Raw genomic sequence first — 27,699 nt, forward strand, 5'->3', positions numbered from 1 at the left:
ACATTGTGCCCCATAAATATATGTAATTACTATTTGTCAATTTTAAAAGGAGAAAAAAAGATTTAAAAATCAGATGTATTTTTAGAAGCAGTTACTATAATGTGTTTGAATGTTTAACTGTATTCTTTGAAATTCCCATAGACCAGGGTGCTACTTACTCTTGTAAGAGTAACGTGTTACAGGGAACTTACCAGAGAGGAGATTTATGCCAGGGTTGAGCCATCGGAGTGATGGTTCTTACACCACAACTTTGTTTCTTTTCTATGTCCCAGAAGTCAGAGAAACTGAATTCTGTTTCATGTACCAGGACAGGCAAAAGGAAAGAGGAACAGCCTGAGAAATGACTGTTTTTCTACCAGAGGAGCAGAAAGTTAGTCAGTATAAGCTGTGTAGACTGGGAGAATTAGGCAACCTGCAGTTATTCACATAACTTATATTGCCTATGTGGACATGCAGAATAAGGAGAATTACAGTCTGGGTTATCACTTCAGATAGAGATTCTTCTGATCACATTAATGCAGATTGGGCAGAGAGCGGTAGATCTAACAGCAACAGGAATTAAAGGGGTAATAATCTTTGGGTCCACAGATCCATCTAAATCAAGTGAGTGCTAGCAGCAAGCTTGCAACAGTTAGGGCTTGCCAAATATCTGCCCTAGGCTCTACATTTCCCAGCTTCCCACGCGTCTCAGAAGGGCCATGTGACTAACTTTTCCCAACAAACTTAAAGAAAGTGATGTTTACTTCCTGTCACTTCAGTAAAGTCACGTTTACTTCCTGTCACCTCCAACTGCATTGGAGCGTTGTCTAATTGGGCATTATGTGATCCAATTAGACTCCAACTGCACAAAGCCCTGTTTCCACTTCACCCCTTGTGCTCCTGGAGCAGATCTGCGTGACTGGGAGCAAAGGATCCTGGGAGGGCCAGCCCACAATATGGAAGGAGGCGGAGTCACACAGCCGTGACTTGAGAGAGAGCCACACGGGTGAACTGTTGACGTGATCAAGAAATGAAAGTGTATTGGGCTAAGCCACAGAGATTTCAGGGTTTATTTGTTTTAGCAGCATAATCAACTTCACGATTAAAAGAAGAGGATATGGATTCCAGAATCTTATCAAAATGGGATATCAAAGGGGTTTAAACTCAGGAAACAAAATGGAAGCACTACTGTGGTGAATCCCTGGAAATACCACGTTAGAAGGCAGATGAAACTTCCAAGGACTTGGGCGTGGCTGTTAGGCTTCCCCAGTTATTTAGCTGAATGTGCAGAGCAGGGCACCGGATTTGGTAAAGAATTTGAGGGCCAAGCCCATTTTGTCTTGGAGTGAAGGCTGTGATCCTCAACACTGGCTTCAAGTTAGGTTTCGATTAAATCACAAAAATGCTGATGTTTGGGCCTTAAGTCAAATCGATTAAATCAGAATCTCTGGAGATGAGATCAAGATATTGTTATATTTTTAAAGTTACCCTAGTAGTGCTAATACGTAGCTAGATTGGGAATCCCTGAGTTGATGTAACTAGAGGTAAATATTTTCACAAAGGGGTCTGAAGCTGCTTAAGAGCTTTGTCTCAATAGAAATTGGGTTAGGAAGCCTAGGACAGAGTCCAAAGGAAAGAAATATCAGCTAGATTCAGATATGTGGAACTGGAAAAGAAGAATATTTTAGCATCAATCTCTCAAGAAAAAAAGAGGTAATGACTTAAAGTACTTCCATCAACAGCGATTATATGAAAGAAATGCTGTTAATGAATATTACTATTATTTTCTTCTCAGTCTACAAAATGCATTTAAAATATAGGAAGAAATCATGGATGTACAAAATGAATATTTAACAGAATCATTTTTTTTCTGGTAAATATACAAAACTAGTAAACATTAACAAGATGTTACAGAAATAGAGACACTGAACAATTGCTGCCAATCTTTTTTGTTTATATATAGCCATTGAAGGATATGTTTGATTATATGAAAATAGACAGGTCAGTGCATCCCAAATGGGGAGAATACTCTAGCAAGCTAGAAATTTCCAAATTTGTGTAGACCCAGATAAATAGAATATTTATTGATATTTATCCAATACTTATAGAATATTTATGCAATACCCTATTGCTGATCTAACCCACGTTCAGCAAGGAAGATCAGTTTCCCACCAGATGTGAGTGAATCTTAATGGAAAGGTATACATTAATTTCATTTAGTCATTTATAACTTTTATTCAAAAATTTTCTTTGTTTTTGGACCATTAACATCTAGTAGGATGACAAACTTGAAAATATCTTCTGGTAATGAAAGATATTTATTGAACAGTAACTTATTATTTAGTTTTAACAATTTAAAAAGGTTACCAAACAACACACAACTTTGCTACACCAAGTTGCACTTGTGCCAAAGTTTTAAAATTTTCTTTACTTGGAATCAGAGTCAACTTTCTTAGTAACTTTGGTCCTTAAAACATCCTCATATTTGGTCAGATTTAATTCGATAAGGGGCCCTTTCCTACTAATGTACGCTCAGCAGGAAATCCAGATCCTAAAAATTCCAGGGAACAACATCAATAACTTATTTTATAGAAACAGTTTTGGATTATGCCAATCAATTCACCAGTCCATGATTTCAAAGATTGTTTCATCAATCTTGTATCATTCATGTCATAGAACATAAAATAAGCCCTTTAACAAGAATTTGGATTTCATTCTATAAGAAAGACAAGGTCATTTTTAAAAAGCAAATCAGCTAGCAAGAGTGCTATGAGAAGAATGCCTACAAAGAAAAATGGTTATACAGCCTTCAGCCCTATTCCATAAATCTTGACTTATATTTTTCCCTTCTGCTTCTAGGAGATAGTTTGCTTCTTATATGGTTCCCTAAGGGAAGTTCCAGTAGCACATGGGGCTAAGAAATATAATTTGCTCTTTTACTATTTGAAATTCAAGTTATTAAACTACCATGGACTAGTGAAGTATGACTCATATCCATATGACCCACCTTAGAAGGAGTCATACACACTGCCTCGTACAATGATATCCTAATAATGTAAAACTAATAATTAATTTTTGGGGAACCAATCAATTTAGAATCAAAGCCCCTCTGTTATGTTGCAAAATACCTACAGAATGCACATTCTTTTCTACATTGAAAGACAGGTGACCACTTCCCTTCAGCAGACTCTTATTGTAAGATCAATATGTGTAAATATTGATCTTATGCCCTCTATTGAATTAAAGTTTGAACTGTATGTCTTATTCAGGTGACATATTTCATTTGTGTCATATGTTTTTATTTGGTTTGAAATTTCAAGAAGCTAAATTTGATGTCAGCTTTCCAAGATTTCTACCTTTTACATTTGCTAAGTTCTTGAAAAAGAGTGAGGAACACATCTCTTCATATATTCATTTACTACAGATGAAGTACCTAGTCAGTATTTTTCTAGGAGCTGTGGATACAACAATGATCTAGAAGGTGTCATATTTGGCCTCTCTCAGGGAGAAAGACAGACAACAAAAATAACATCTTATTTGAAGGCCCTATAGCCATTTTTCTTTGTTGGCATGCTTCTCATAGCATTCTTGCTAGCTGATTTGCTTTTTAAAAATGACCTTGTCTTTCTTATAGAATCACGTCCAAATTGTAAAGATGTTAAGGAAGAAGTAATTAAATGAGATTTGAAAGATCAGTTAGTCAAGGAAGAAGAGAAAGAGTATTCAAGGAGAGGAAACAACTAGTAGGAAGGCAAAAGAGCACAGGCCTGTTTTAAGGGAGAAAAGTTCAATACAGCAAGTCTGTATTCAGTTTTGATGGTAGGAGGGTGTTTGACTAATGGTTGTGAATGTGCTTGGAGAATTAAGTCTAGCTTGTGAAGGGCCTTATGAGCCATGCTAACATGAAAACTGGAACATAAGAATAACAGTGGCAAGAGTAGAGCTGTTGTATTAGTCTATTCTCATGTTGCTATACAGACATACCCAAGACTGGGTAATTTATAAAGCAAAGGGGTTTAATTGACTCACACTTCTGCATGACTGGGGAGGCCTCAGGAAACTTACAATCATGGGGAAGGGGAAGCAAACACGTTCTTCTTCACATGGCGGCAGGAGACAGAAGTGCTGAGCAAAGGGGGAAAAGCCCCTTATAAAACCCTCAGATCTCATGAGAATTCACTCATTACCACGAGAACAGCATGCGAGTAACTGCCCCCAAAATTTAATTACCTCCCACTGGGTCCCTCCCACAACACATGGGGATTATGGAAACTACAATTCAAGATGAGATTTGGTTGAGGACACAGCCAAACCATATCAGCTGTGTTTCAAAATGATATTCATAGAATGAAAAATAGATAATAGAAGTCAAGAATGGAAACAGGGACACTAATTGGGAGGCTGCTATGGTAACTGATGTGAGGAAAGGAATAGTCCCCAAAAAGATATGTCCATGTTCTAATTCCCAGAACCATATTTGGAAAGGTTCTTTGCAGGTGTAATTACATTGAGGATCTTGAGGTGTAGGGTTCATACTGGATTACCTGGGTCAGCCCTAAATACAATGATGAGTATTTTTATAAGAGACACACAGGGGAGATGTGACAGACAGAAAAAGAGAAGGCCATGTGACTGTAGAGGCAGAGATTTCAGCATGAGCTGAGGAATGTTGACAGCACCAGAAACTGGGAGAGGTAAGGAAGGTTTTTTCTCTAGGGATTCCAGAGGGAGTATGGCTCTGCTGACACACTGTTTTCAGACTTCTGGTCCCCAGAACGTCAAGAGAACAAATTTGTGTTGTTTTTAGTTAAAATTTTTTGGTAATTTGTTATGGCAGCCACAGGTAACTAACATAGCAAGGCAAAAGCAAAACACAGGCAGATGAAAAGGAGAAAACCTGGTGCATTTGGGTCACTGTACAAGTCCAGTAGTGCAGGACCTAACAATATCTGTGAGTGAGAAGCTGGAAATGAGGCTGGACAGATAAGCAGGAGGTTATGTTTGTGAAAGGCTGCTGGGTCTGATTGCACATGAAATGCCAGAAGATCAGTGAGTGGATCACACTGGCTGGAAGAGGATTACATTTTTGAGCAGTGGAAAGGAAAACTGGAAAGGGAAAGGGAGGAGCAATGAACAGAACACATTTTTTTTTTTTTTTTTTTTTTTTTCAGAGAAGGGGTCTATGGTAGTGCAGGGAGAGAACTGGAAAGGGCTTGATTGGGGAAATTTATACCCTACGCAAAATAGGGCAATGTCTTAGTTACCTTGGGCTGCTATGACAAATACCACAGGCTAGGTGATTCAAACAATAGAAATTTATTTCTCATAGTTCTGGAGGCTGGGAAGTCCAAGATCAAGGTGCTGGCAAATTTGGTTCTTGGTGAGGACCTACTTTCTGGCCACCATCTTGCTGTGTCTTCACATTGCAGAGAGAAGCAGCTTTGGTGGTTCTTCCTCTTTTTATAAGGATTCTAATCCCATCATGGTGGGGGATCCACCCTCCTAACCTCATCTAAACCTAATTCTCTGTTAAAGGCCCCAGCATCCTAATGCCATCATGTTGGGGATTAGGGCTGCAATATATAAATTTTACGGTGGCACAAACATTCAGTCCATAACAGGCAAGAAATTAAACTATCCATGCATCAGATGTGGGCCACATAGGAAACAGGGTCAGCCTGGAGCTCTTCTAGGTCCTGAGAGTACCACCTGGAAGGGCAATGGGCTACAATAGGAGAGTCTGAGTCTTTGTGGAGCGGATGATGGAAGGCCAGGAAGTGGTGCAAGGAGGAAGGGAAAGCAGACACTTGTAGCAGATGCCAGCAAGGCTTCCAGGCCAGCAGGGGAGAGGCTGTGTCTAAGTACTGGAGGCTGCTATTAGAGAGGCCCAGTAGCTTAGGACAGTACTTACCAGGAGCTGAACAAGAACTTTCCTCTTTTTCTCTCTCCCCAAACACAGCTCTCACACTGGCGGGCCTGCACTGGGGGTGGGGAGGACTTCTGGGTGGGAAATGAGTGGGAAGACAGAGCAATTGGCCACACTCCTCTCCCCAAGGGCAGGTGACCCACTGACTGCTGGCCTCAGCTGGAAGATGGGGATAAGCCTTGCATGAAGTCTAAGATGTTTACTGACATCTTAGATTAGACATTTAAAATTTCTGAATTAGAGTGTTTTGAGACATAGAAGACTTGAGGACTCAGCCATCAGAGTAGAAAGTTTCCTATAAAACAGTAGTGGGACAGAGTTGTGTTTTGCTTATCTATTAAGCATCATACTTGGACTATGTACCATTTAGATTTTCAAAGAAAAGGATGGACATTTCATCCAGGAAATCCTAGTGAGTGACTTATTTCCTTAGAATAAAATCAGTAAGGCCAGGCGCAGTGACTTACGCCTGTAATCCCAGCACTTTGGGAGGCCAAGGCAGGCAGATCATGAAGTCAGGAGATCGAGACCATCCTGGCCAACATGGTGAAACCCCATCTCTACTAAAAATACAAAAATTAGCTGGGCGTGGTGGCACATGCCTGCAATCCTAGCTACTCGGGAGGCTGAAGCAGGAGAATCGCTTGAACCAGGGAGTTGGAGGTTGCGGTGAGCCGAGATTGCACCACTGCACTCCAGCCTGGTGACAGAGTGAGACTTCGTCTAAATAAATAAACAAATAAAATCAGTAAGATGGCAAAGGCCTGTTCTGAATAGATGCTTCCCTAGTTCTCTAGTGCTAAATTTAAGATAGACAAATCATGTTGTGCAATGTATTTGGTTAATGTTATCACTTCTAATTCTTACAGGTTTTATACAGAAATTTCTAAAGCATCACATTCACATTCCATTTGTTTTCCCTAGCCAAGAGAGGTCTGTAACATGGTAAACACAAAAGACTCAGAATTGAAAACTGGAATTGAAAAGACTTTTCTATTCTGTTCACAAGGACCTTCTTTTCCCCCTTGGTTCACCACTTAATCTTTTGGTCTCATTTTCGTCATCTGTACAGTGGAGATAATGGGTCCCAATTTCATTTTATGTTATCTCGATGGAAGGATTCCCACAGTTAGACTGAATGAAAACCTGACCAGTAATACCCACTTATCTACCTCTCTGAAGTGCTGTAAGAATTAATGACAGCCTGCAAAGTGTACTGACGATGAAGAACACACCACGAGAGAAAGAGAGGTGATGAGTATTATTAAAAGTGTCAAAGGATAAGTATATCTTAATGAATGTGGATAAACACATACACCAAAGGATCTTGGCTTGCTTGCCCTAGTGCCTCAATGCCTTAGGGTAAAAAGAAATATGTATAATATCTGAGTAGAAAAATAAAAGCAGTAAAAAAAATCTCTCCATCCAGGACATTAGTAGTGAAATCATTTTTACATCCTAAAATATTTCATTCTAAATTTTAAAAATAAAGCACTGATTAATGCACCCCAAATCTAATGAAATCAAGCAGTATGTCTTGGAAATTTAGAACAGTCTATGTAGGAAGGCAAAGTACTAAAGACAAAGATGTTCAGAAATTGAGTCAAGCCAAACAGATCAAAGATACCCTGCTCCCCAATGCAAAAGGCAGCACGGGCAGAATTTATTTGCTATGTATAGAATTGAGAACTGCCTTTTTTTTTTTTGATCTTGCAAAGGAGATGAAGTGGATATGTGAATGTTGCTTGCTTAGGAGGACACTCTGGGAGCGGGCAAAAATGCACAGCAAATTTGACAGGAAGAGTAACTAGTAATTACTTTGGTTAGTTACATTTACAAAACAATAAGAGAAGAATAAGTCACTTATGAAGTTAAATAAATTTAAAGAAAATTAAGGTAGTTGTTTCCTTCCTGTACACAAATTATTTCAGGCTATGAACTCTCCAGCAAGTAAATAATAAATTATTTTGGCTTTTACAATTTATCTTGGTCTTGATGCACACAAGGGCAAGATATGACAGTGTCTATTTCTTCTAGAGGACTCCGATTTGTTGTATATATAAGCAGATGTCCTCATAAGTCTCATTATATGCTATGTTTACCTCCACATATATTTTCTGTTTTCTATTGTTTGTTTTTATGTTGCAATATGCCAGTGAGCTATAGGTAATGTTGGAGAAGAGACTTTTTAAAAAATCTCTTATCTTTCATACCATATGTGAAACAGGTGGTAGTCTGCTCTCATAGATGAATATTTCTGTGATGAATTTTTTCTTTTTATTTCTTATTTACATAAGCTAATTTATTTTTGCCAAAGTGTTTACATTCTGCCCTATAGATGTGGTCTGAGTGTATTTGCTGTAGTCAAAAGTCTCTGTTTTATACTTGATTTTGGAGTTAGGTGGGACAAGGAAAATGCAAGTAGGTGGAACTCATGGTGGCCTTAATGTTATCATTTCTTTTTTAAACAGGGCTCAATTTTAGAGCTGTGCTGTAGTCCACAAAACAATCAGTCTCTATGACAATAATTCTAATTTTGGTAGAATAATTTTAACACCACTAAAAGTACTTGGAGAGACTTCATTTATGTAGGACATTAGTGAGATAATTTGGAACCTGTTCCTGAGTGCGGGACATACTTGCAAATATTTAAATGCTGCCTTCTTGAGTCACTTGTTTCACTCTTTAAAAAAAGAAAATAGTAATTTGAGGTATATGATCAAAATTAAATAAAAACTCTATTTAAACAGTATATTACTGAGTATTATATTTTCTTGGTAAAAAATTAAAGTATTGTGAAACAAATCTTGAATAAATAACTAAAAATCCCATATTTAATAAATTAATTATAGAGTGAAAATTTTCCTTTGAAATCCTCTCTTCAACACACTATAATATTCGTATGTATGTGAAATTCTTCCCTATTCCAAATTTACCATCTCATTTCTGTTCACTTTTGTGTCCACAGAGTATCTGCCTGGAAACCCTGTTGCCTGGAGACCACTCTTGAAGAACATCCACTGCTGTGGCCTCTTAAAGATTTAAGACATCTAATGAAGAGCTGACAGAAATCATCAATTTGCTCCTCAGTAAGTAATATTTTTAAGTCACAATCAAACACTTACCTGGATATTATTTATTCAGATAATCATAACAGCTCAAGTATAGGATGCAAAGGGGAAAAATACCTTTGAAAAATTTGAATTGTACAAATCCATACAAAAGAGAGATGGGACAAAAAATAAAATCTGCATTTTCTTCATGGAAGACGCTGTCGGGTCCTCCTATTAATTATTTATTCAGATTTTAAAAACTATTCAAAAACGCTTTACGTATATTTTGAACTCTATTATGTATTATCGTTCTCTGTGGCCCAAAGGAATTTTGAAGCAGAAATTCAATAAATGGCATAAGGATACTGGAATAGTGGATGAGAGGAGACATGATGCAGCCAAAAGAATTCCATCTCAACTTGAGGCATTCTGGAGAGGGTTCAAGGATCCAGCATATCTTAACAGTGTCCAAGTATCTCACAATATGATGGCAGAATTTGTCACCAGTAACAGACACCAAGTACAAATTATTATTATTTTATTTTACTCTTTGTGATTTATTTATTTATTTATTTTTGAATCAGAGTCTTGCCCTGTCACATTTATTTATTTTTGAGACAGAGTCTCGCCCTGTCACCCAGGCTGGAGTGCAGTGGTGCCATCTTGGCTCACTGCAACCTCTGCCTCCCGGGTTCAAGCGATTCTCCTGCCTCAGCCTCCTGAGTAGCTGGGATTACAGGCGCGTACCACCCCGCCTGGCTAATTTTTTGTATCTTTAGTAGAGATGGGGTTTAACCATATTGGCTAGGCTGAAATTGTTATTATTTTAAAAAATTATTTAAACATTTTTTGTGAGTACATAGTAGGTGTATATATTTATGGAGTACATGAGGGGTTTTGATACACGCATGCAATGTGAAATAAGTACATCATGAAGAATGAAGTATCCATCCCCTCAAGCATTTATCCTTTCAGTTACAAATAATCCAATTACATTCTTTATTTTAAAATGTACAATTAAGTTATTATTGACTATAGTCACCATGTTGTGCTATCGAATAGTAGGTCTTATTCATTCTTTCTATTGTTTTGTACCCTTTGACCATCCTCACCTCCATCCGATTCCCTGACTACCCTTCCCAGCCTCTGGTAACCACCCTTCTACTCCCTATGTCCGTGAGTTGAATTGATTTGATTTTTAGATCCCACAAAAAGTGAGAACATGCAATGTTTGTCTTTCTGCGCCTGGCTTATTTCACGGAACATAATGATCTCCAGTTCCATCCATGTCCCCGAATACAAATTGATACATGGTAGAAGCTGTGCTCTGTTTAAGAAGTTAGGAACATATTCAGGCTATATTTTGCATTTTTGAAAGATGGTTAAAATATTTTAAAAATGTTTATGCTGAAAGGAAAAAGTTCTGTGAACTAGAAAATTTACATGAATTAAAACATAGCTCAGAGATGAAATCTGAAAGAAAACATGGCCCCTCTTTGCTAAACTTCATAGTTTTGATGCTGTTAATTACACTTGGTTTTTCATATGATGCCTCATGGTGACCAAACTAAGGTAAATTATTTTGAATTAATATTCCCTCCAAAAATTGTTATCCCCAAGCATGTAATAAGTAAAAAGCAATAAAAGCCCAAGTTGCAAAGAAAGATGTGCTTCTATAAGAGCATTTGGAGGCTGCTGGAAGGTGGTGCATTCCAGAGAGCTTAAGATTGAGCTTTGATAATAGACAGACCCAAATTTCTGCCACATTTCACAATGTGACCGTGCATTGGCTGCTCAACCTTGCTAAGCTTTAGTATTTTTGTGTAAGAAAAATATATGTATTTATTGTACCTAAAGGTTGTTAAGAGAATTAAATGAGTGTGTGTACATAACCAGAGTGCCTGGAACATTAAATGCTTAATGCACATTAGCTATTACCCTTATCATTATTATCAAGTTAAATTAAGCCAATATAATCATAAAGTTGGAAGCTGAGTTTATGAGGGCAGTGGCAAAGCCACCTAGCTAATCATGAGCTGCTGTTTACCAAAATGAAAGGAAGTTATTCTTTACATAGCACCATACAAAGAGGACATTTTGGAGAAACTAGGTTAATACATATTTTTTAAAAAAAGGTTTTTAATGCTTTTCGTAAGCGTGAGAGAAGAAATTGAGATAACGTTGCATTAAGGAACTATTTAGTCTTGGGAGATACATAAAATCAAAGTACTGCCCCACTTTTACCCTTTCTCTGCTTTGTTAATCCTTTATTGAGATATAATTCAAACCAGTAAAATATATACATATTAAATATGCTGCATGATGAATTTTATGATTGTATGTATATGCCCATGGAACCATGACCACACCAACATATAGCATGCATCCGTCATCTCAACAGGCCCCTTGTGCCCATTACAGTCAATCGACCACCCATTTCCCAAAGGTTCAGATGATAGGAAGGTTCAGATTTCCCTCTTAATCTAGAAAAGGGGACCTTGAGAAATTTGAAGTCCTCTTTCTTTTCCCTAGCTAGACTTTAATTCTCACCCATTAATTTTACTTTAATTCTAGGTCATCATGCCTCTAGCCTACAGTCATGCTCCCATCGAAATGCCCCTGCTTAATTTATCTGCATTGTGACATTCTTCTGACATTGAGGGGGCTTTCTCTTAGCTATTATGTTAATGAGGTTTCACTGCACTTTTGGATTCACGAATCCCATAAATACTATTATTTTTGACTGTCATTGTATTGTGTTTTACAAGGCATCCTGGGCCAAGGCTAAGTAAGGAGACAGAGGAGATTTAAGGAGACATGGAGGTGAACTCTAGGGGCAGCTACACTCTCAAACTCAACTTTCCTGAAGAAGGTTTTCTGGTTCTAGTTTCAGTGTCAAATCATGATGCAATAGCAGAGTGAACTCAGTGTTTTTGGTATGAAGATCTCCATGTGTTTCCATCATCAGCATCTCCTGTGCTCTTAATCTTACCCTGGATACCTGACCCAGGTGCCCATTCTGTGAATTCTTTCATTGTAGGAAAGAGAAACAGGTACAAAAGATGCATGGACCTCTCACAGCTAAGGTTCCTAGCCAATCTAGGTGGGTGCCCACTTGCTAAAATGACCCTGACCCCTCATTTGGTCACTTGACCACTGGTAACTCTACAAGCAAAGAAGCCCTTAGTGACCAGAAACACAGGATCCTGGGTTAAAAAAGCTGATCACAGAGAAAGTAGAAAAATCCATAATATCATCCTTTTCACAGCAGTACTTATAAGCTTTGAGTTTGTATTTTTCCACTCACTGCATGAAAATACCAATAGTGTAATAATGCAACTTCGAAAAAATCAAATAGTAGCTGTGAAAGCCCTCAGCCCACAGGTTGCTGTGATTTGCACTTGAGTATGCTCAAGGGTTCATTTTATTTTCGACTTTAAAATTCACACTCAATTTTGACACGAGACATATGTCTCAGCTCCTTACAGTACCAATCCTGTAAAAACAGATGACTCAGCCACCAGTTACAACAGCATATTATTGCAGTATTCAACAAAACATGCCTTATGCTGACTAGAGAGAGGTTTCAAGTTGATGAGGCAAAAACAGCAATGTCCCATCTCAGAACATATGCTATACTATAGTAAGGAGAAAAGAGCCAAATATAAACACTAAACAATGTTGCATTGCTGAAATGTAATCCCTTTAAAACATTAGATGTCTTTACATTTCTCATTATTCTATTATTAATTTTAGAATATGCTCTCTTTAATGCAATCTATCTTTACACAAATTTAAAAATTCAGATTTCCAGAAGAACAAACAAACCAGGGGCTGATTTTTCTCAATGGATTTCTCCTTTATACTCATAGCATCTGATGAGGTGAGCATTAAGAAGCAAGGCAATTATTTAATAGCAATGGCTGTGAGCCAAAGAAGAATTACAAAGATAAATCAATCTGGGGTGATAAAATGCCAAAAGACAGGCAGCCACCTCAAGTAAGAACAAGTTCAATATTAAAATACTGTTTTATTTTCAAGTTACCCAACAAACTGCTGAAAGAAATTACATTTTCTCTCATGAAGGAAATGACAATAAATGCCATTTTCTACCCATTGGGCATCACAGGATGGGTGTTGAGATACAGATATGACATCCTCCCAATTATGGTAATACTGGGCATTGGAGCCAGAGTGGTATTTAGAGTTATTAATTCATTCAACACATATGAACACCTATTATGTATGTGCCTTTGTTTTGGGGATGTGACATACAGAGAGTTGTCTTGTGGAGATGACAGATGTAAGCTCATAGTCACCTTTGAAATAAAGTTACCTATGAGGGATCCTGAAGGTGAGGTCAAGGAAGACTATAAATGACACAATGTATAAACAGAGACTGAAAGCAAGAGAAAGTTGCCAGTTAGAGAAGGCAAGAAAATATCCCATGAGAGGGCATGGCATTTGCAGTCACAGATGTGTGACATAGCTTAGGATGCTTGGAAAACAACAAGCAGCTTTGTGTGGCTGCAGCAAATGTTGCAATCCATAAGCAGCAAGAGTTGTTCCTAAAAATGCAGGCAGGAACTGGATCATGAGGGGTCTTTAGGCCCAAAGAGTTTAGCACATTCTTGCAGAAAGGAGAGTGACACAACCAGAAGGCCAGAGAGACCTGTGGGGTTTGTTCTAGCAATTCACATGAAAGGGAATAAGGACTAGATTTGAGGTTGGGTTGGATTGTGGGAAAGCTGAATTTGAGGGGGTAGGTAAAAGAAAAAACTTTTAGAAATGGTTACCAATCTTTGGGGTTTCTGACTTAAGCTATTGTGGTAATGGGGGCTTTCTGAATGGAGTAAAGGAATACAGTGGGCACAAATTCTGGGATAGGTAGTTAGGAATGAAGAATGATTTTACTTTTTGGAGATGCTGTCGTTTGGGTACTGAGGTGGAAATGACAAAGTAAATAGTTTGTAAGATCAATGCATTCATTCTATCATCACTTAGGACACTCCAAGTGATGGTTTCATATGCTATGAAATTATATCCAACTGTTTTTGATGATTTACTATGGAGATTCTGGAGAATAAAGATCCTTGCAAGGATCTATTTGATAACTTATGGCAAGTGTTTCAAATCAGAGGATTGCAGCTTAAGGTATTAAGAAACTTAGATAGAAGCTTGATTATCATCACTATAATGTGCACTGTGAACTAAGACCACCAGCATTGGTTTAGTGAGGATTAGCTCATGCATCAAAATAACACATGATCGAATACACATTATATTGCAACACTCTCCATTGTAAATAACTGTTCAATGCCATAAATCTGCTTTTAGAAAACAGTCCTCTAAAAATAGAAATCAAACCATATTGCTACACTGCATCACACTCAAAGGCTTCTCATTTCACTCAGAGTAAAAGGCAAAGTCCTTACAATAGCCTACAAACCCTTCCATGATATGCCTTGTTCTCCTTGTCTCTCTAACCTCATTGCTCTTTACACTCCTCCCTCTCAGTCACTGTATTCAGCTATACTGACCTCTTTGCTGCTCCTAAAACATCAAATGCTCGACAATTCCCTTTTTCCTAGAATGTATTTCTTGCAGATATCTGTATGCTGTTAAGTCATTGGTCAAATGTTACATTTTATGTGAGTTCTTTCTTGACCACTGATTTAAAATTGTGGCACCTAAACCTTAATAACTTCGTTGTACTTCCTTTAACATCTTAACTGGAGGTGATATATTAGGAGATAATAATGGTATAATGCTGATAGCAGCTGTAGAAAGGATGTGGATTAGTTTTGTTAGAATAAGCTGAGCTTATGCTGCAGTGACAACTGGCCCTCAGATCTCAGTGGCTTTACTGAAAAAGTTTATTTCTTCCTCAGTCAAAGCCTACTTAAGTCAGATGACTCTCCAGGGTAGCTCTCCTCTATGCAGTGACTCAGTGATCCAGGATTTTTCATCCTATAGCTCCACCATCTCAATCTATGGCTTCCATGTTTGCTACCGAGGATCTCACGAAGGCTTTTATCCAACTCGTTCCAGAAGTGACACGCCTCATTCCTGCTCATAGCCTATTGGTCAGAGCTAGTACCATGATCTCACCCAACTGGGCGTTAAGGCTGACTGGGAAGTATGATCTTCTAAGTGCTCTGGAAGGAGAGGAGAGTTGGCTATTGGTGAGCACTCCTCAGGTTTACACAGCAACCAACTCTGGAATGATCTTCTTAAGATGCAGTGTGATGCAATGTAGGGAGCACAGAACAGGATTCAGCAGGGCTGGATGTAAGACCTCATTGAACTAATCACTATTCACATGGCTTCAATTTAGGTATCCGCTCTGGAACTCTATTTTCAAACTCATGAGATGGGTGAAAATACTTATCCTGCTTATATCAGAAAGGTTTGTAAGTCCCAAATATAAAAGTTTGTAAACAGAATTTCCAAATGTAGGCAAATGTTCAAATGCCAGTACATGAATAATGCAGTATGGAGCATAGGAAACCTGCCCAGATAAGATAAAATGAATTACATTCCTATTTTACATCAATATTTATAAAGTTATCTCATTGTTAGAGCCATAGAGAATGGTATCATTTCCAGACCTGCTGGCTTAACAGCTGTGATACCTAGCCAGTGAAGTAGGGAGCTGTTTATGTATCAGCACTGGTTTATTTTGTATGTATGGAGCATGAAGAAAATGCCAAGGAAATTCAGATATATAACAAACACTTAAGATTACCGAAAGCAAAATTCATTCAACAGTGAATGAATCCAATACTGACAGCTGGTGTGGTATCTTCTGTTCTGTTGCTGGAGGACATTGGCTATTGTGCAATGTAGTCTATTGTTGCAAGGATTCATGTGTATTTAGCACAAGGTATGATACTGACAAAATATCAGCTATTTGAAAAGTGTCATTAGAATGTATTTAAGGATATATTAAAATCTTTTGATAATATTAGATTTTATAGATTTGAGTACTGAGTACATTTGTTGTCAGACTTCAAAAAGATATTGAATTTATATATAATAATTTTGTTAGTCACTTCAAGTTTGTTGAGGATGGTACAATATTAGCATTAATAATGATATCCTATTTGTCAGTGTTACCTATTCAAAGAAGTATTATAAATAACAAATCTAAACTTTTAAATACATTTAATACAAAATAGTCAAATATGTGGATTTCTCTATTATTTTACTAGTGATTTGGGTCTTCTAGAATTCCTCAGCAGACTTTTACAACATTAGGGTAGAAGGAATCCAAATTATCTGTTTCAATTCCTTGCCAAATGAACACGTTATCCCTATGGGGAATTTCTTGCTAACTGACGTTATTGTAGCATGCCATTTATTATCTGTGAGAAAGTTTACCCTTTGTGTGTATCCATATGTGATAGAGAAGTATTTCACATAGTAAAAAGATATTTGCCTCAGTAGACACTTCACCTATTATTTTAGATTGGAAGATGTTTCTTGCCACTGGTATCTGTGTTATACACACATACTCAATATTAGTAACATCTTTACAGTTCATTTAAAAATAGTAGATTCAGAGACTAAACTATTAAAGATGATAAACCAGTTAGTACTTGGGTAACAAACACATAAAAACCTAGATGATAATTTTCTAATCGAATCTTGTCATGGAATTTTCCTGCCTAGTCATTGGCTCACATAGTTCTACTGTGATGAACAAAAGAAGATGGATCCAATAAGATCAGACACAAATAGATGCCCATAGTCATATGCTGGAATGCAGACAGCATATCAACAATGAGATAAAGCTTTGTATAACAGAAGTTCACTGAATCGATATTCTGAAACATTCCCAAGTGCTGGCTTTTTAAATGGAGGGTAACAGAAAGCACAATGAATTTTATAAGATGTTTTATATGATGTTGTGATAAAAGAGGAGCAAGTGATTGCCAAGTGAAGGCTTCGTTTTATTTCCTGAAAATTTATACTACTGCCTCCACTCAAGGGTTTGAGTTTCTTCCCCTTTAACCCCAAAGATTGTAACCTTGAGAATGATTGCTTTTCTCCTTTTATTCTTTTAAGACACTTCTGCCATTCACTTTTATAAAAGACATCCAGAGAGCTGGTCATGGTGCCAAGTTGATGATACATTGTGTAGACAATTTGGAGGAAAAAGTATAGAAAAATAGGTGTATTCAAATAGAAGGCCTAGTTCAAATGTCACTTTCTACATGGCAGTTCAGAAATACGTCAACCATATCACACACACACACACACACATACACACACACACACACACACACACACACTCTGCTTGAAGTACAGCAGTACCATCAGAATGGGATTCCCTTTTTACATCTCTTTTTCCTCTCGTCTATTTCTTATACAGACAAAACTGCATCATGCTGGTCTTTAATAAACACCATCAACGGATTTCCACCATGGTCCATGTGTCTTACAACTTAGGAGTATCATTCACATTCAGTCCCTCTTTATTTATTTATTTATTTATTTTTTTGAGACAGAGTCTCACTCTGTCACTCAGGCTGGAGTGCAATGGTGCGATCTTGGCTCACTGCAACCTCTGTCTCCAGGGTCCAAGCGATTCTCCTGCCTCGGCCTCCCAAGTAGCTGGGATTACAGGCGCATGCCACCATGCCTGGCTAATTTTTTTTTGTATTTTTAGTAGAAACGGGGTTCCACTATGTTGGCCTGGCTGATCTTGAACCCCTGATCTCAAGTGATCCACCTGCCTTGGCCCCCAAAGTGCTGGGATTACAGCGTGAGCCACCACGCCCGGCCCACAGAGTCTTTATCAGGTGTCAGCACACTACATTCTAGGGGCCAGATCTGGTCTGCTGCCTGTTTCTGTATGACCTGTTAGCTAAGAACATTCTGTTTTTACATTCTGAAGTGGCTTAAAAAGTGAAAAGAGTAACATTTTGTGAAATTCAAATTTCAGTGTCTATAAATAAAATTTTATTGGGACACATCCAAATTCATGTGTTTACGCATTGTCTATAACTTTTTCTGAGCTCCAAAGGCAGAGTTGAGTAGTTACAACATAGACCACGTGGCCTGCAAAGCCTAAAATATTTACTATCAGGCTAGATAAAACAGAAAAGGTTGACCAACCCCTAATGCATATGAATGGGACCCCTGGAGTTGGCTGTGCATAACCTGTGTGGCTATATACTATAGCCCTGGTCTCAAATAGTCATCCAAGTAAGTGCTTTTCTCCTAGCCAGGCGTTTAACATTTTTCACAATCTGGATGCAGACCAGATTCTCTCCAGCTTGCCCACCTACTACATATTCTTCCCTTGGTATCATTTACCTACCTCTGTGTCTTTGTTCATGTTGCTTCCCTGTCCTAGCCATGTCTTTTCATTTATCTGTCTGTTGATATCTATCATAGAAAGCCTAGCTCAAATGTTGCTTTCACCATGGCAGTTCAACAATGTGATTGAAATCTTGCTTCTGTGAATTCACAGGGTGCTTTGTACTTCCCTAACACAATTACCATATTCTGCCTTGCACGATCCTTAGTCTTGCACTCATTTCATATTGCCTACTATCTTATATGATCTTTAAGTCTAAGAACTGGGCTTGGTCATCTTTGTACCTCTAGGAATGCTGCAGACATGGACAGGCCTGGCACAGATCCCTGGAGGCTGAGACTAGGACTAGGAGCCATGCCAACCCTCAATACACACACAGTCACTTCCTTAGTTGCAGGGTCCAGGGGAAATTCCAGTGGTGTGGCAAAAGATCCAAGTTAGTGCTCCCATAAAGCTGCTGTGGGGAGAGGTGGCTTAGTTCCATAAAAAGCAAGGGTTTTGAAAGACACAAACCCAGGACCCAATCCAGAAGTAGGCAATACTGTGGAGACTAGTCAAAACCTAACTATCGGTGAAGTTCATTAGTAGCAAAAACCTATTGACCAGACCAAGTTCCAGGGCAGCACAGCCAGTAAGAAAAGGGGATAAAGTGGGAGTTGTGGAGTTTAGCAAGGAGAGGACAGAGGCTTGGTCTTAGAAAGACCAGGGCTCTAAAAGGGCAACTGGGGCAAAAGTCCAAAGAGGAAAAAACCATGCATGCTCAGCAAACTATTGCAAGGACAAAAAACCAAACACCGCATGTTCTCACTCATAGGTGGGAATTGAACAATGAGAACACATGGACACAGGAAGGGGAATATCACACACCGGGGACTGTTGTGGGGTGAGGGGAGGGGGGAGGGATACCATTAGGAGATACACCTAATGTAAATGACGAGTTAATGGGTGCAGCACACCAACATGGCACATGTATACATATGTAACAAATCTGCACATTGTGCACATGTACCCTAAAACTTAAAGTACAATAAAAAAAAAAACAAAAAACCATGCCCAAGGTAAGAAAGAAACTACTATAGAGAGGATGACCTGAGCTGAGTCCCAGACGTTGGGTGGGGGCTCCAGAAATTACTCTTGCTTATGTTTAGATGTAATCCTAGGGTCTGCAGAATAGAGAAAGTTATTGCTCTAATTTGGTTTGACCCCCCTCCAAATCTCATGTTGAAATTTGATCCCCAGTGTTGGAGGTGGAGCCTAATGGGAGGTGTTTTGGTTGTGGGGGAAGATGGTGCATGAATGCCTTGGTACTCGCGGTAATGAGTTTTTACTCTGTTAGTTCTCCCAAGACCTGGTTGTCAAAAAGAGCCTCACACCTCCCCTGCTCTTGCTTCCTCTATCACCATGTGATCTCTGTACATACCAGCTCCCTTCTGCCTTCCACTGTAAATGGAGGCAGTCAGAGGCCCTCATCAGAAGCAGATGCTGCTGTCATGCTTCTTTTATTGCCTGCAGAACCATGAGCCAAATAAACCTATTTTCTTCATAAATTACTCAGCCTCAGCTATTCCTTTAGAGCAACACAAAAGTGGCCCTAGTTTCCTAGTGCAGGGAGACAGTAGACTACAGGAAGAGAAAGAGTGTATAAAAAGGGCCAGAGTCAGAGGGAACTAACTTATTTTGAGCACTAATCATATGTCAGGCCATGTAATAAGGCTTTAATCACAGTATCTCACTTAATGTGCACAGTAACTCTGCAAGGAAGCAGCATTATGCCCATTTAACAGATGAGCAAATTGAGGCTTAGACTAAGCAATTGATGGACATGAGATCTGAAGGCAGGCCTAAGTGAACCCAAACCAATTCCTTCACATGTTTCCCACCACTATATCACACTTCTTCAATAAATATTTGTTAAGTGAATAATGAAGATAGAAAAATTATAACTGGACATGCTTTTCACAATTCAATGTGGTATGCATGATAGTACTAATCTCTTTTCCCCATGTTTTCTCTTGTAAGTTAAAGAGCTTTTGTCTCTTTTATCACTGGTTCGGTGAATTAATAGCTCATGCATACTCTGTGTCCTATGTGCCAACAGGCATGTTAAGTAATCTAAGAACATACTAGTTGCCCTAGGGAATTGCTTTGGATCTCTGGCCTTCAATGCCTTCCACAAACTAGTCCAAACTTCCTTTCCAGGCTTATTTTATTTTGTTAAGCCCTCTTAGGCCACTTACTGTTTTCCAATCAACTCCTGTACACCTTGTCTCCTCCATATTAAATGCTACTTTTTCAGTAAAATCCACCCTGATCTCTTTTTCTTTTTCTTTTCTTTTCTTTTTTTTTGGGAGAGAGTCTCACTTTGTCACCCAAGGCTGGAGTGCAGTTGCACAATCTTGGCTCACTGCAGCCTCAACCACTGGCGTTCAAGTGATCCTCCTGCCTCAGCTCCCCGGGTAGCTGGAAACTATAGTCACACACCATCATGCCCGGCTAATTTTTTGTACTTTTTGTAGAGATGGGGTTTCGTCATGTTGCCCAGGCTGGTCCTGAACTCCTGAGTTCAAGTGACCCACCCATGTCAGCCTCCCTGATGTCTTTATTCAGAACTGCTCTCTTTCTCCCCAACTCATGGAGCATTTATATGGTTCTATGCTTGATCTGAAGTAATACTAAAAACTCCAATAACTATACTATAAATCTCCAAAAGAGTTTGCACTTATCCTTTTTCTCCCACAATGCTTATACTGTCATTCACACAAAAGACATGCTTAAAATATGTTTTAAGTACTAAAAAAAAGGCATAAGTGAAATTTCACTTTCTTAGGCTCTTTCATATGGGCAATTTTTCCCTCAGAAGTTTGTTTCCACACTAGCCCTCCCCACCTTTTTTGACTTGATTCTTTCCAGTCAATGCAATTCTTTCTGGTCCCTGAAATTCTATAGAATGAAGCAGTTGTATGAAATGTAAGAAGTTGGCACATTTAAGGTAGACTATGGCTCTTTGCTTTATACCACTTGCAAAGCCAATGTGAGTATCTGAGTCTAAAAATACTTTTCACTGCCAATCATACGTACAGACTAGGTTTTTTGGTGTATAATCTGATTACCAGTATTTAATGAAAAATACTGATTGCATCCTAGGATCACGCATCCTTCCAAGAAGTTCTATTTAAATCACTCTGTAATTTCTCTTACAATGTAATTTGCATTGTGACAGTTTGATAGTTTATAAGGGCCCTTTGAAAGCCAACTTGAACTGTAGGGCAAAATGTATTTAGCACATTTTAAAAGCACATTAAAAAAGACTTGTCATTTGATAAATATTAATGCATTTATTAATAGATGACCAATGGCTGCTAAATTATGAAAAAAGTTTGAGATTTCAGTGACTACAAGCAAATCCATTGCTATTGAAGTTAAAAATCTGAAATACATTCTTCTGAAAGTTGCACTCTAAAAATATTGATTGCAGAATATCAAGCTGAACGATTCTGTTACATGACAAGTTCTCTAGTTTTGATAAGTTTATAGAGATCTCCCAAAATATCATCAATTTTTAATTGTCTGTTTAAATAGGCCATAGTATCTGTACATATTATGTATGATAATGGTCAAACTCAGATTCACTTGTATTGGCCTCTAGAATGTTTGATATATTTTAAGGAATGTGTGATAATTGATTTGCTTCAAAATCCTTTGCTTAACTGAATATTAACATTCAAGTATAAGCTAGCAAGTAATGAAAGGATTCTAGGGAATAATAAAAGCAATGTTTAGCCAGGATTTAAGAATTCATTGGGATAATCTATCAAATTATAATTTTGACTATAATCGAGGTTAAAAATAAGGTACCTATCAATAAAGTGAGTTATTGTGAAAGAAATAGGGCAGCTCTATAGTAGGATTAGTCAAGCCTGTCCTTCTACAACCCATTGTTTACTTCATATTATTAGACAGTTTTAATATGGTATTACCTCTAATCTTTCAAGTATCTTGTCAGATAAATCTAATTATTTCTGAGAAGTGGCTTGCAACTGAAAGAAAAATGTAGCAGAAAAACTTATTTGTCTATCTAGCTATATTTAGTTTGAAAAAAAAATTCCTCCTTTTTCTTCTATCTAAAAGAAGACTCAGATGGGGAATGGGGTATATTAAAACTTCCTGGAATGGAGAGGAGAATTCCAAAATGCAAGAGAGCCCAGACAGTTCTTTTTTGGAGACAGAGTCTTGCTTTGTTGTCCAGGCTGGAGTGCAGTGGTGCGGTCTCGGCTCACTGCAACCTCCATCTCCCGGATTCAAGTGATTTTCTTGCCTCAGCCTCCCAAGTAGCTGGGATTACAGGCACACACCACCATGCCTGGCTAATTTTTGTATTTTTAGTAGAGACAGGGTTTCACCATGCTGCCCAGGCTGGTCTCGAACTCATGAGTTCAGGCTATCCCCCCACCTCAGCTTCCCAAAGTGCTAGGATTACAGACGTGAGTCACCGTGCCCAGCCCCAGACAATTCTTTATTAAACCTGTAAGAGATGCCAGAAGATTTCCACACAAGAACATACAGGTATTTCTTGGGGGACCTCAGCGCTTGTCTGTGACTTGAAGGCTTATCAGTATTCCTCTCACCTGACCCTGAGGTCTTGGCCCACAATAACAACGAACCTTTGTTTCTCAGCACTCACACTGATTGACTGAACACAGCCATGTTGAACAGGTTGGATTGTTAAGAAAGGAGTAATTTCAAACTTGGGTGTGATCACTCCCTGAGGATTTGGGAAGGCAATGCAGAGACAGTGTCTTGGTTATGAAAGTAGAAATCAGCCACTATGTGTATGTGACCACCAGAAATTCCAAACTTAGACCACTGACATTGGTTGTCTAAGACACTAACATCTTTGCCCTATGTGTTCTGGTTTGAACGTCTGTTCCACAACTCATGTTGAAATTTAATTGGCAATGTAATGGTATTGGGAGGTTGGGGCTTTAAGAGATGAGGAGGTCATGAATGTCCTGCCCTGATGAATGAATTAAAGTTATTATCCCAGGTGTGGATTAGTTATGGCAGCGGTGAGCTCTTGATAAAAGGATGAGTTTGACCCAATTTCTCTCTCTGTCTCCTGTGCTCACTTCTGCCTCCTGCGCTCACTTCTGCCTCCTGCCTTCTGCCTTGGGATGACCCTTGCCAGATGTTGAAACCATGCTCTTGGACTTCCCAGCTTCCAGAATCATGAGCCAAATAAACCTCTTTTCTTTATAAATTACCCAGTCTGTTGTATTCTGTCATAGCTGCAGCAGACAGACTAAGACACTGCTGCTTTAATCTCCTCATCTGTGAAATGCAGAAATCATGCTACTTTTATTGATGGCAGCTCCATCATTTATGATGCTGCCTGACCAATATCATCCTAAAACTCAGCCTTCTGACACTTAACAAATGCTTCAATAAATTTTGATCCCAGTTCTTTAACAATTGACTACCTCAAGAAAAGGATGGGGCTCAGGATCAGAGTATCACAATGAATTCTGAAATTAGGCAGTAATTTACATTTTTGGAGTATCACTGGAATCCTTACAACTTTTTTCCTGAAGTAGAATAGCTTTGGGTAAACCATCCTTGCTCCTTCACTCAGGCCTGTTTGTGATCCACTGCAAACAATTTAATATAGTTCCTAAGGTTAGAGGTGGTTTTTGGAAGATAGTTCCAAGTCTGATACATTTTTGTATCCCTAGAATGAATTAATAAGAAAATCTTAGGCTGTATAGCCAATCTATTCATTCATTTGATTCAACAAATATTTATTGAGAGCTTACTATGTGCCAAATACTATTTCAGATGTTTGGAATATATCATTAAGTAAGATAACTGTCCTACAAGAGATTACGTCCTGGAGGGGCGGGGGAACAGGCAATGCACATAATAAATAAGTATAAATATTGTCAGAAGCTATAAAATTGTACAAGGTATAAAAGAATGAGTCAGCCAGGATCAGGGGAAGAGATGTAGAAGAATTGGGAAACAAAGACTTGAAAGTGGTGAAGGAGTTGGCCAAAGAGACATCTGGGTAACAGCATTCCAGACAGATGGCATAGCTAGGAGAGGGACCTGAAGGGAATCTGACACACTCAAGCAGTGAAGTCAATGTGGCTGAAGGAAAGTGCATATGGGAAAAATGGCAGGACATGAGGTCAGAGGTTAAGGGGCCAGGTCATGGAGTAACTTGTAGGCCATTTAAGACTTTGGCTCTTACTCTGTGTGAAAAAGGGAAAGTACTGAAGCGTTTTGAGCAGAGCAGTGGCATAATCCTATCTCAGGTTTTTGAAAGAAATAACCCTGGTTGCTGGGCTGAGAACAGACTATCTAAATTGAGAATAAAGTAGAGATATTAAAAAGAAACAACAGATGCTGGTGAGGCTGTAGAGAAATAAGAATGCTTTTACACTGTTGGTGGGGATGTAAATTAGTTCAACCATTGTGGAAGATAGCATGGTGATTCCTCAAGGATCTAGAACCAAGGATCATTTCACCCAGCAATCCCATTACTAGGTATATACCCAAAGTAATATAAATCATTCTGTTATAAAGATACATGCTCTTGTATGTTCATTGCAGCACTATTCACAATAGCAAAGACATGGAATCAACCCAAATGTCCATCAATGACGGATTGGAAAAAGAAAATGTGGTATATATACACCATGGAATACTATGAAGCCATAAAAAGGAATGAAATCATGCCTTCTTTTTCTTTATTTCTTCTTCTAAAAAAAACCCAAGATATAAATATATATATATATGCAGAAAGTGCAGGTTTATTACACAGGTATCCGTGTGCCATGGTGGTTTGCTGCACCTATTGACCCATTCTCTAAGTTCCCTCCCCTCAACCCCCACCCCCCAACAGGCCCTGGTATGTGTTGTTCCCCTCTCTGTGTCCATGAGTTTTCAATGTTCAACTCCTACTTATAAATGAGAACATGTGTTGTTTGGTTTTCTGTTCCTGTGTTAGTTTCCTGATGATGATGGCTTCCAGCTTCATCCATGTCCCTGCAAAGGACATGATCTCATTCCTTTTTATGGCTGCATAGTATTCCATGGTGTATATGTACCACATTTTCTTTATCCAGCCTATCATTGATGGGCATTTGGGTTGGTTCCATGTCTTTGCTATTGTAAATAGTGCTTCAATAAACATATGTGTGCATGTGTCTTTACAGTAGAATGATTTATGTTCCTTTGGGTATATACCCAGTAATGGGATTACTGGGTGAAATGGTATTTCTGGTTCTAGATCCTTGAGGAATCACCATACTATCTTCCACAATGGTTGAACTAATTTACATTCCCACCAACAGTGTAAAAGCTTTCCTATTTCTCCACAGCCTCGCCAGCATCTATTGTTTCCTGATTTTTTAATAATCGCCATTCTGACTGGCATGAGATGGTATCTCCTTGTGGTTTTGATTTGTGTTTCTCTGATGATCAGTGATGTTGAGCTTTATGCAACCAACAAACATATGAGATCATGTCTTTTGCAGGGACATGGATTGACCTGGAAGCCATTATCCTCAGCAAACCGATGCAGGAACAGAAAACCAAACACTGCGCGTTCTCACTTCTAAGTGGGACCTGAACAATGGGAACACATGAACACAAGGAGGGGAACAACACATACTGGGTCCCGTCAGGGGGTGCGGAGGGAGGGAGAGCATCAGGATAAATAGCTAATGCATGCGGGGCTTACTACCTAGGTGATGGGTTGATAGGTTCAGCAAACCACCATGGCACATGTTTACCTGTTTACCTATGTAACAAACCTGCACATCCTGCACATGTATCTTGGAACTTAAAATAAAATAAAATTAAAAACTTTTAAAAGAGAATAAAGTAGGGAGATGAATTAAGACGCACTAATCCAGGTGAAACAGTTTTAAGAGATTAAATCAGCATCCTTGGTTTCCCCATCAAATAACCCATCATGCTAACCAGCCCAGACTGATATTGCTTTACATGTATACGAAAGACATCTGGTTAAATTAAATAGCACTGCCAATCAATTTTCACCTAGAGATATGCTCAGGTATTTTCTTAGTTCTTTCATTTTGTAAATAGGTGGTACGCTGAATGGACATCAAATTCAATAACAAATTCCCATAAGAAACATCAGGAATAATTTATCCAAAAGGAACATTCAAATTAACATCAATCAGCAATAGCAAATAATGACCTACTTTATCTTGTACTGATCTTGACTAAGGAAAGAATTCATGATGCACTGCTACCTCTATTGAACTCTTGAGTATATCTCATTCCAAAGAGAATGGTGAGCAAAACATTGTTTCATTTGGGTCATGGATACATGCTGTATATTCCAGTCCACCCACCCATAGGTTACTCATGACAGGGCCTCTAGATAGAGGCAGGACAATTATATATCAAAGAAGAAAATATGGAAAGACAGATAAGATATTTGCTGATGTTTTATAAAGAAAATTCAATGCACTTCTTTATCAGTCAAAGGTAGTATTTTCAATGTTTTTCTCTTTGTTTTGGAGCCGTACTGTCTCCTTTGTAGCTGTTCTGTCCTTCAAGAAAGGGCCTGTGGTGGTATGGATTCAAAAGTTGACTCTGTCATCACCTTACAAATGAATTCTATCTGAAGTGAAAAGTCACCAACAGTTTTACATTGATGTTGTGTTGTTCCATGTAGTATTCTGTCAAAACTATGTGCCTTCTTGAACAAAGATTTCACCTTTATTTTTAAGCACATTTCAACCAACCACAGTATCAGACACTTCCACTAGGAGGTTAATGAAAATTGGCAATATGGACAATATTCCCACCGTAGAGAAGATTTACCATATATTTTTTAGAAGCTTACAGAAGGTACCTTGACCTAGTCTTGATCTACTCCATAAATGGGTTTAAGTGGACTTGAAAGTCCCTAAAATTATTCGCAAAGTTGTGAATCTGTTATATGATCCAGTAGCTTTTATCAGAACTTCAAAGGCATCTGTAATGGCACTTCCCCTCAAAAATTTTTTAAAAAAACACTGACATAGAAATATGCAAAGATGGTATTTTTAAGGGTTATTTATATTTAGGGAGAATGCTCTCCCAAATTATGGACAGTTTGCTTGCAAAATTTAGTTCTGTTTTGATTAAAATGGACTTTTTGCTTTCACATCTTACATTTCCAGAGAAAATATTTTATTTTACCAATTAGAATGTTCCATAGTAGGATAAACCTTAATTTATTTCAACCACATTTATGAGCACTCACTCTACACTGGAGGATATGATGATGCCACAAAGATAAAACACCAAGTTCCTGCCCTTGAAAATCTACAGTCTATCAGGAGAGATGGAGACACAGCTGATGATCATATACAGTGAAAAAACCCAACAAAGGAAAT

At 38.4% G+C, this 27,699-nt stretch overlaps 1 protein-coding gene and 1 long non-coding RNA gene across 3 annotated transcripts in view; one reads left to right on the plus strand and one right to left on the minus strand.

The window, feature by feature from the left end:
- Window positions 1-27,699, minus strand: part of CYYR1 (cysteine and tyrosine rich 1) — a 106,939-nt gene that overhangs the window by 28,619 nt on the left and 50,621 nt on the right. The window lies entirely within an intron of this gene.
- On the plus strand, window positions 1,568-26,120 carry LOC109024502 (uncharacterized). Its single transcript, XR_008674830.1, has 3 exons — window positions 1,568-1,692; window positions 8,874-8,994; window positions 25,822-26,120. It is a non-coding gene; the product is annotated as an uncharacterized lncRNA (long non-coding RNA).

The sequence above is a fragment of the Gorilla gorilla genome, chromosome 22 (assembly GCF_029281585.2).
Source record: "Gorilla gorilla gorilla isolate KB3781 chromosome 22, NHGRI_mGorGor1-v2.1_pri, whole genome shotgun sequence".
Classification (NCBI taxonomy): domain Eukaryota; kingdom Metazoa; phylum Chordata; class Mammalia; order Primates; family Hominidae; genus Gorilla; species Gorilla gorilla.